The sequence below is a fragment of the Daucus carota genome, chromosome 2 (genome assembly GCF_001625215.2).
Source record: "Daucus carota subsp. sativus chromosome 2, DH1 v3.0, whole genome shotgun sequence".
In the NCBI taxonomy this organism is placed as follows: Eukaryota; Viridiplantae; Streptophyta; class Magnoliopsida; order Apiales; family Apiaceae; genus Daucus; species Daucus carota.
The window spans coordinates 23337973-23347080 of NC_030382.2; positions in this window are offsets into that span (position 1 = coordinate 23337973).

Below are 9108 nucleotides of genomic sequence, written 5' to 3' on the forward strand. Positions count from 1 at the left end.
GCAGAGTATTTAAATTTTGTTTTCTGCAAATATAGTACTATGAATTTAAAAGATCGTATATAGCAGTGTTGTCCGATTAAATATGAGCCCAGGGTCTTGTAATGTATCGAGCCTCACTGAATTGCTCACTTGCTAACCAGCTAGTTCCTTCAAAATTATAGAAAAACCGAACAAAATATTTTTAAAGCTTTCCGATTAATTATATAGCAAAGAGAAAATTAGTTGTCAGATTTTCTTGACCGAAGAACATGAATAAAACATGTCAAACCTCAAAAACGAGAAAGGCACCCCAAACATTTTACTAATAAAATTGCTGTAAATGATATTAATGTACTTGATGCGATTGGGTTACCCTAACAGTAAATAACGTTTCTTGCCTGTTTAATCTACGTACGTTCTTTCCAGAATAAACAACGTTATCTACCTTAAAATATTAATGGGTTTACTTTACTAGAGAATTCATGGAATTATAATTTTTTAAGAAGAAGAAAATTTTAAAATTTATCTGAACAGAATAATTTTCACTGAATTTAACATATTGAAATTCATGAGCACGGTTGGATAGTTTAGTAGAAGAATTTATCATGTGTAGTTCCACGTCCGGGTTCGATCCTCATTCGCCCCGCGCGAGGATGTCCTAGAACAATTGTAAGATGCTACAAGCCAACTAGTTAAAAAAAATAAAAAATTGAAATTCATAGTATTTGGAGTTCTTGTAGTAGTGCAGTGACAATGTGGGTGAAACTGAGAGAAGACAGACGTGCTGTGCTCATATGCATGTGAGATCTGTAACTGTTTCTGCATACTGTGTACGTAAATAGAGATAGCAGGATAGCACATACATGATAGATCATCAGCTAAAGAAAATATAAACAAGTAATTAGCTAGGGATTGGAATATCAAATAATATAGTAGAAGCAAAAATTATTTGTATTAATTGTGACATGAAATAACAACAAAAAGCAACAACCAATTAAATTTGCATGCAGGCACCGCAAGAATATGCACGCATACAATATATATAGCAACAGCATCACCAATTTAAGATAGTAGGAAATAAATAATTCCCATGCATGACATTGTAGAAAATAAATAAGCAATATATAAATATATAGCTTGGATATGAATCTAACTAGATGCACACACGAAACCCGGTGGGCGATCCTTCTGGCAATAGTTGAGCAACAGAACCACTGAAACAGGGACGTTTACTTTAGGGTTTGTGTTATTGAATGACAGTGCGCGGCAAAAACAAACTGCAGCCTCGATATTGACGAGGCCTTCAATTAGTTTGCAGCATGGACTCCTCAGTGGATTCAGTAATGCACCCACTGGCAAGACAGGTACCCCAAGCACATCTAGACATTCCACCTTCATTTTGGTTGTGTCTTTCGGACAAGTTTCCGCTTCTGCAGGCGGAGATTGCAGCCCTGGAATGGATGGTAGGTTTGGAATCGGCGGTATTAGGTTTGGAATAGGTGGTAGTACGTTTGGAATGGGGGGTAATATGTTCGGAATGGGCGGTATTAGGTTCGGAATAGGCGGTAGTATGTTTGGAATGGGTGGAATCAAGTTAGGAACAGGTGGTAGTATGTTTGGAACGGGCGGTAGTATGTTCGGAATAGGTGGTACTAGGTTTGGAATAGGTGGTAGTATGTTCGGAATGGGGGGTAGTATGTTCGGAATGGGTGGAATCAAGTTAGGAACAGGTGGTTGTATGTTTGGAACGGGCGGTAGTATGTTTGGAATCGGTGGAAAGAGGTTCGGAATAGGTGGTAATAGGTTTGGAATAGGTGGTAATAGGTTTGGAATCTGACCATTAATTTGTGTTATCAAGAACAAGATAATGCAGTAACATTGCAAAGGTGGTGGTGCTAAACCCTTTCTATTGTACCACATTATGTGCAAATTAGACTTGTGGGTATATTTTAGTTATGTGAGAGTTCACAGTCACCTTTTTATAGAATGAGTAAATAATTGGGATTTCAGTTTCCTTTCTTCGTTTATAGGTAGGATCTAGTGATCTAGTCGTCTGCATTTGAATATAGACACACATCTCCGCTTTGGAATTGAAGTTATGCAAATATAATGATGTACAGAACAATTTATTCAACAAATATGGGCTGCTATGTTATATTATATGAACTTTTTAATCTTATTAATAACCTTGCATTTCACTTTTTAATTTCTGTATAAGCTCCAACCTTTCATTTCCTTTGGCATATAAATATGCCTACACTTTTTGAATGGTAAGTTTTTAAGTATGATGATAATGGTGCAGATTTGCGCAAAAAAGAAAAACCTAATTAATTGTTTGTTTTAGAAAACTGAAAATCTATATGTTTTTCTTCTTTTATTGGCTCATAAATTTTCCAATACGGACAGGACAAATTAGATGGAAGAAATCTGTTACTCCCTCCGTTCCCGTCAATTCTTTACCTTTAATTCGGGTATGAAGGTTAAAAAAAATGTATAAAGTAACGGAAAAGAGAAAAAAAAAGTGATTGAAGTGGAGTGTGAAAAAAGGAGGAAAAGTGAGAACGTGGTGCATGGGACCCATTAACTTTATTAACTTATTTATTTCTGACTTCTACTTCACTTCTTTAATTTAAGCATAAGTCACTTTTTTTAAGCTAACTCAAACAGCCCTCAAGAATGCTAGTTTTGCTCACATACCTTTTACTTTTTTTTCAAACGCTTTATTAACTTATTTACTTCTCAATTTTAATTATAGGCTAGTAGTTATTTAATTTTTGTAAAATTTATCTCATAATTTTATCCCGGGAAAGTACAGGATGGGAGATGAATATTTTACATGATATAATTCGATGGATTTATATGGTTCAAAAAATTAACATATCCCTAAGAGACAGATTTTATATACACTACTATTAAATTTATTTTTTCATTATATTGTACGAATTTTATCAAATTTATAAATTTTCGAATTCATGTCACTTTCTTAATGTTTATGGAAAAACATAGCGCCTAAATTGCTGGAGAATTTAACTTAAAACGGGGATATAATTAGTCGTCTATTTTATCTCACATCTTGTAAGCTAACATGGTATAATTTCCAACTAGAATTTGATTTGATTTAGTTTGGTGGGGTATATTTGGTCATTTGTAAATGATCTTTTTTCCAATTTTCTTAAAATAAATAAATAAAAATAATTATATAAACAATATATTTTCCTAGTTATAACATATTATTAGTTTGTAACCCATGCCATACACGAGTGATTTATAATATTTATAATTGTATTGTCTATGTTTTAAATTTGTTGAAATACAAATCGATCATACTGACCGAATTTTAAATATTTTGATTTACTCGATAATAAAAACGTTTATTAAAACACCTTATATATTAAGGAGAATCATAGAATAATATCAAACGGCTGATAAAACTTAACCGAGCAACAAAATTATTAATAGTTCAGTTTTAAATTTTTGATAGAATAAAATAATAATATATAGTATAGTATTGTATAGTATAAATAGATTGTATAGATCTATAATATTACTTTTAAAGTGATAACATGGAGTTATTAAAAATAATATTAATGTATTTAGTTGAAATATATCATCGGTTGTATATTAATAATTATATATAGTAATATTATCTTTTTTATATGTATGTTGCATCTGTTATTTTTAGAAAATTGATTTTTCAGTTAAGAATCTTATAAAGATAATGTGTTTTAGTTGAAAAGAGTAGTTGCTATGCGATCAAATGTTAGGCGTAGAAAATTGTAGGGTTAAATAGACCTGTCAAAATCTGAGGCAAGTATGGTATATGTCGAATCCCCGCCCCGCCCCACATTGCCCCGCCCCGCATTGCCCCGCATTTATCTAATATAAATAAATAATAATTTTTAATATAATATATTTATTATATTTAATATAATATATTTTATTATATTCAATATTATTATTTTATATATAATACAAAATTATAACTTTACAACTAGTAGCCAGTACATCAATTTGTACTACAGTTATGTATAACACGTTTCTTTGATTTCTACTCTATTTATGACTTCTTAATTTCACTGGTAATTATTAAAATAATTGTGATAATCTAAGCGTCACATATCAATGTATCATGTTTTCAAATATTTATACATTGTATCATAAATTTTTATTAAATTCTGAACAAAAAATTACTAAACTTTTAATTAATTATTTAAGAAGTAATATTACATATAGCAGCGGAGGGCGGGGCGGTATAATATTAATTCCCTAGTGCGGCGTGGATGGGGATGAAAAAATTTATATGGAGTGCAGTTCGAAATGAAGTCCCCGCCCCATTTTTAACCCCAGAAAATTGAGATTTTTTAGTTAGATGATATAGGTAAAATTATAGTTTTAGTTAAAAAAATATAATTGATTATATAAGTAAGCCTAGAATTTGGCCAAGTACCGACCTGACCAAACTTTTTATGTTTCGGCTTTTATATGCAATGCACAGGACCTTTTTAATTATTTTATAAAATTTTAATCTTAATATATTTAAAATGATGAAAAAAATATTTATCAATAATAAATTATAATTGTAAATTAATTAAAAAAAATGTGAAATTCTATTATTTTTTAAGGCAGAACTATTTTTGTAGTACTAACTTCTTGTCCGGTCCTTTTGGTCACGTTTTAATTTTGACATTTGTCTTCTTGTTTGTTTAGTAGCATTGACATATTATTCGCAACATCATTTATTTTGATCGGCTTTTTGTTATTCTTTTATGTATCTTTTGAAATATTTTTCATGAAATCGTATGCTCGTCTTTTATTATGCTAATATATTTATTCATTTTGATATTAACAAAATTTTACAAAAATGATTTTTTACAAAGATGAGAGGGGAAATTAGTGAGCCTATCTAGAGTGATTCATAGTAAGGATCTTGGCCAGTTTTATATTTGAAAGATTTTGGCATTGTCCCAGATGTTGAAGATTGTAATATGTATAATATTTTTTGTTAATTTATATTTGTACGGGAGAATTTCGTATGTAATATCAACTTCGATTATGATATTTTCACATCTTTCTCTTAATTTTTTTTGTTGATATGTATTTCTGTAGCAGGGTTCCATATATGTGATGCAAACATCTATTAGCTTATATTTACATATGTATTTTATATTAGAATTATGATACCTAATGTGATGATTCATTTATTTTTCTAAAAATTTATATTGTTCTAGAATTAAAATTGGTAAACATATTTTGTTTTGAATTAAGAAAAGGAATGATAAACATGCAAACAAAAGGTAAAATTTGTTTTGGATTAAAAACAGGTTTATGTGTTCGTTTCTCACATAAATTCGGCTTATTAATTTTAATATTGTGCATAATATTTTGTTATTTAGTGTGTTGTTTAAGAAAATATATCAGATAAAGAAAATTTTGTGACGGTGTAATTCATATGCTTCCACAATTAAAACGAAGGAAACATTAATTTTGGATTAAAGAAAATCATAAACATATGATAGGTAAAATTTATTTTGGATTTAGAACAGAAATAATAAATATGCAAGTAGATGTCAGTTGCCTTATAGAATACAACATAATTTTGTCCTAACGGTGGTGCTTATTTATTCCGTATACGATCAGATGAAGCTTATGGTAGTAAGATGACCATGCGATCATGCAAACAGATTATCTCCGTTAAGCTTGTTATATATAAGTATATATTTTTCATGAAATCGTATGCTCGTCTTTTATTCCTCCGATATATGTTTTTATTTTGATACTAACAAAATTTTACAAAATGATTTCTACAAAGATGAGAGAAGAAATTAGCGAGCCTATGTAGAGTGATTTAAGTTAAAGATCTTAACCAGTTTTATGTTTGAAAGATTTTGGCGTTGTCCCGGATGTTAAAGATTCTGCTATGTATAATATTTCTGGTTAATTTGTATTTGTACGGGAGTAATTTGTATTTTATATTAGAATTATGATACCTAATGTGTTTTATTTATTTTCTAAAAATTTATATGATTCTAGAATTAAAATTGGTAAACATATTTTGTTTTGAATTAAGAAAAGGAATCGTAAACATGCAAACAAAAGGTAAAATTTGTTTTGGATTAAGAAAAGGTTTATGTGTTCATTCCTCACATAAATTCGGCTTATTAATTTTAATATTGTGCATAATTTTGTGATGGTGTGATTTATATGCTTTTACAATTAAAACTGGAAGGAAATATTTATTTTGGATTAAAAAAAGTAGAATGTATTTTAGATTCAGAAAAGAAATCATAAATATGCAAGTTGACGTCAGTTGCCTTATTGAATAGAACATAATTTTGTCCTAATCTACCGTGCTTATTTGTTCAGTATACGATCGAATGGATGAAGCTTATGGTAGTAAGATGACCATGCGATCATTCAACCAAATTATCTTCGTTACGCTTGTTATATATACTAGCCTTTAACCCGTGCGAAGCACGGGCGGGTATATAGTTCGTAATTTATTATTTATAATTTAATTTTAACATCATTTTATTAGTATTTTAGTATTAAGGGATTGAATTTTAATTAAATTATATCATTCAACTGACTATATATATATTAGTACATTTAATCTGAATTTAGTACACATAGATTTAAAAATTAAAAATCATAAAATTCAAATCTTTTCCAAGCATAGCCGATCGTGCAATACATTTGAAAGATTCAGTAATCTAATCAATCAAATTTCAAACGTAATTTTGTAATCTTGGTTTTTTTGACAACAATAACTTTTAATATTAAAGTTCGAAATAGTTATGTAATGGTTCGTGTTTATATTGAAATAGAAGTTCTTATTAAAAAAAAGATATTCAAAATTGTGTATTTATAATTTTATTTATAACATCATTATAATTTTTTTAATGAAATATTATATGATAATGTATTGTTATGAGTGTTTTTAGTATTTGAAACTGTTTAACAATATAATACTAATAGACTCCACATTTGTAGACTTGTAGTACCAAAAGGAGAGTACCAAACCAAAAAATATAACTAAAATCTTGGACTACAAATTATACACATGTTGGCCTATTATAGTATAATATAGATGTATATAATGTATATAATAGTATAAGTATAGTATAGATACTTAGTGTAACACCCCAGTCCCACATCGAGGAGTGTGGAGACTTTAGTTCAGTTTATAAGATAAGTACTACTACTAATTGCACCAACAAATCATGATCTTTTGGGGGCCTCTGGTGGGCTTGTGGATTACCCAAGTTGTTGCAATTGGGCTAGTGTATTTCGACTTAATTATTATCGGATTCGGAATTCGGGACTTGACCTGATTTTCGGAAAAGACTCGGGATTTGACCCGGGTTGTCACATATGGTATTCAGAGCAGGCTCTCGAAAGCTTGATTCATCAAGTTGCCGGAGGTGGGGACACAAAGGATGGTGGTATTATCCCGCAATGGACAGAGATCCGGAGGCGGGTACACGAAGCCAGCCAGTATTATCCGACAATGGCTAGAGAGGTTCGATCTGGGCCTATGGGCTATCCGTTTAGGCCTGACGAGGACGTCAAGTTTTGAAGTGAGGGAGTTTGTAACACCCCAGTCCCACATCGAGGAGTGTGGAGATTTTAGTTCAGTTTATAAGCATAAGTACTACTACTAATTCCACCAACAAATCATGGTCTTTTGGGGCCTGTGGTGGGCTTGTGGATTACCCAAATTGTTGCAACTGGGCCAGTGTATTTCAACTTATTATCGGATTCGGAATTTGGGACTTGACCCGATTTTCGGAAAAGACTCGAGATTTGACCCGGGTTGTCACACTTAGAAAACAGATACAAATCATCAGATAACCCTTGTTAACTCTAATATATTTTAGAGCGATATAAACACGAATCATGTTGGTCGTTTTCACTTTAACATTATTTACCTCAAGACAAACGTCAATCTTATACAAGTTAAATAATATATGTTTTATAAATAAATAAATACAAAATATGAAAAATATTATTAAAATTAATCAAAAGACACATTGTCATATAATAATATTAAAAAAATATTTACAGATACATAATAAAGATATTTATTATTTACCCTACCGATTTATAATATAATTTTTTTCGTAAAAAGTCAATTTGAGAGAAAATATAATCAAACAGTGAATATGATTTAATCAAATCTCAATTCATTATTATGAATTTGTCCTTTCGGAAACATTATGACATTTTAATAATAATAAACAAATACTAAAATATTAATAATAATATTAATATTAATAATAATAATAATAATAATAATAATAGTAATATAAAAAATAAATTTCAAATTATGCAGTCGTTCATGTTTGACACAGTCTAAGACCATCTCCAATTATGAGAAATCCTTAGCTAAAAATTTTGTTGGCTTATCAAAAATAAAAATTATAGCCAACGCCTAAAAAACGACCCTCCAACCATACCAAGTCCTTATCTATAATTATAGCCAACCTCCTATGGATGACTAAATTTGTCGAACCTCTACATGTCTGTAAGAAATATGTAGTATGATTACAGATCATTTATTATCATATTAAATTGATATTTTTTATTTATAACAATCAAAATATTAATAACATATTATTGTTAAGTTATAGCCAACAATATAGTCAATACCACTGAAGCACAATGTCTTACAGATTCCATGAATTTTACATATAATATCTTACAGGTACAATTTAACCAACGATTATGGTCAACGCCACTGGAAATGCTCTAACTCGAAGGCCAATAATTTCTAGAGCATACGAATATATCATGTACAGCGCATTTTGTTGTAATTCACGTGCTCCAGCTGCTCAACGTGGGTAATTCTACATCAGTGTGCTAACATCAAACATTCAAGGTCGATCATTATTGAAACTTTTTATTCATTCTTGGATACTTAAGGAATCAATTTGACAATGAGGAGTGTCATTCTTTATCCCGGTAATCAAATTCAAAATTTATAATACTAAATTCATAAAATTATAATGAATTTTATTTATTTTAATTAGTGAAACTCCTCACACTAATAAGAGATTAGACCTCCATTGGTTGTATGTAGATCCTTTTAAAAAGTTAGTAAAGTAAATCGAGCAATCACGCATAACTAAC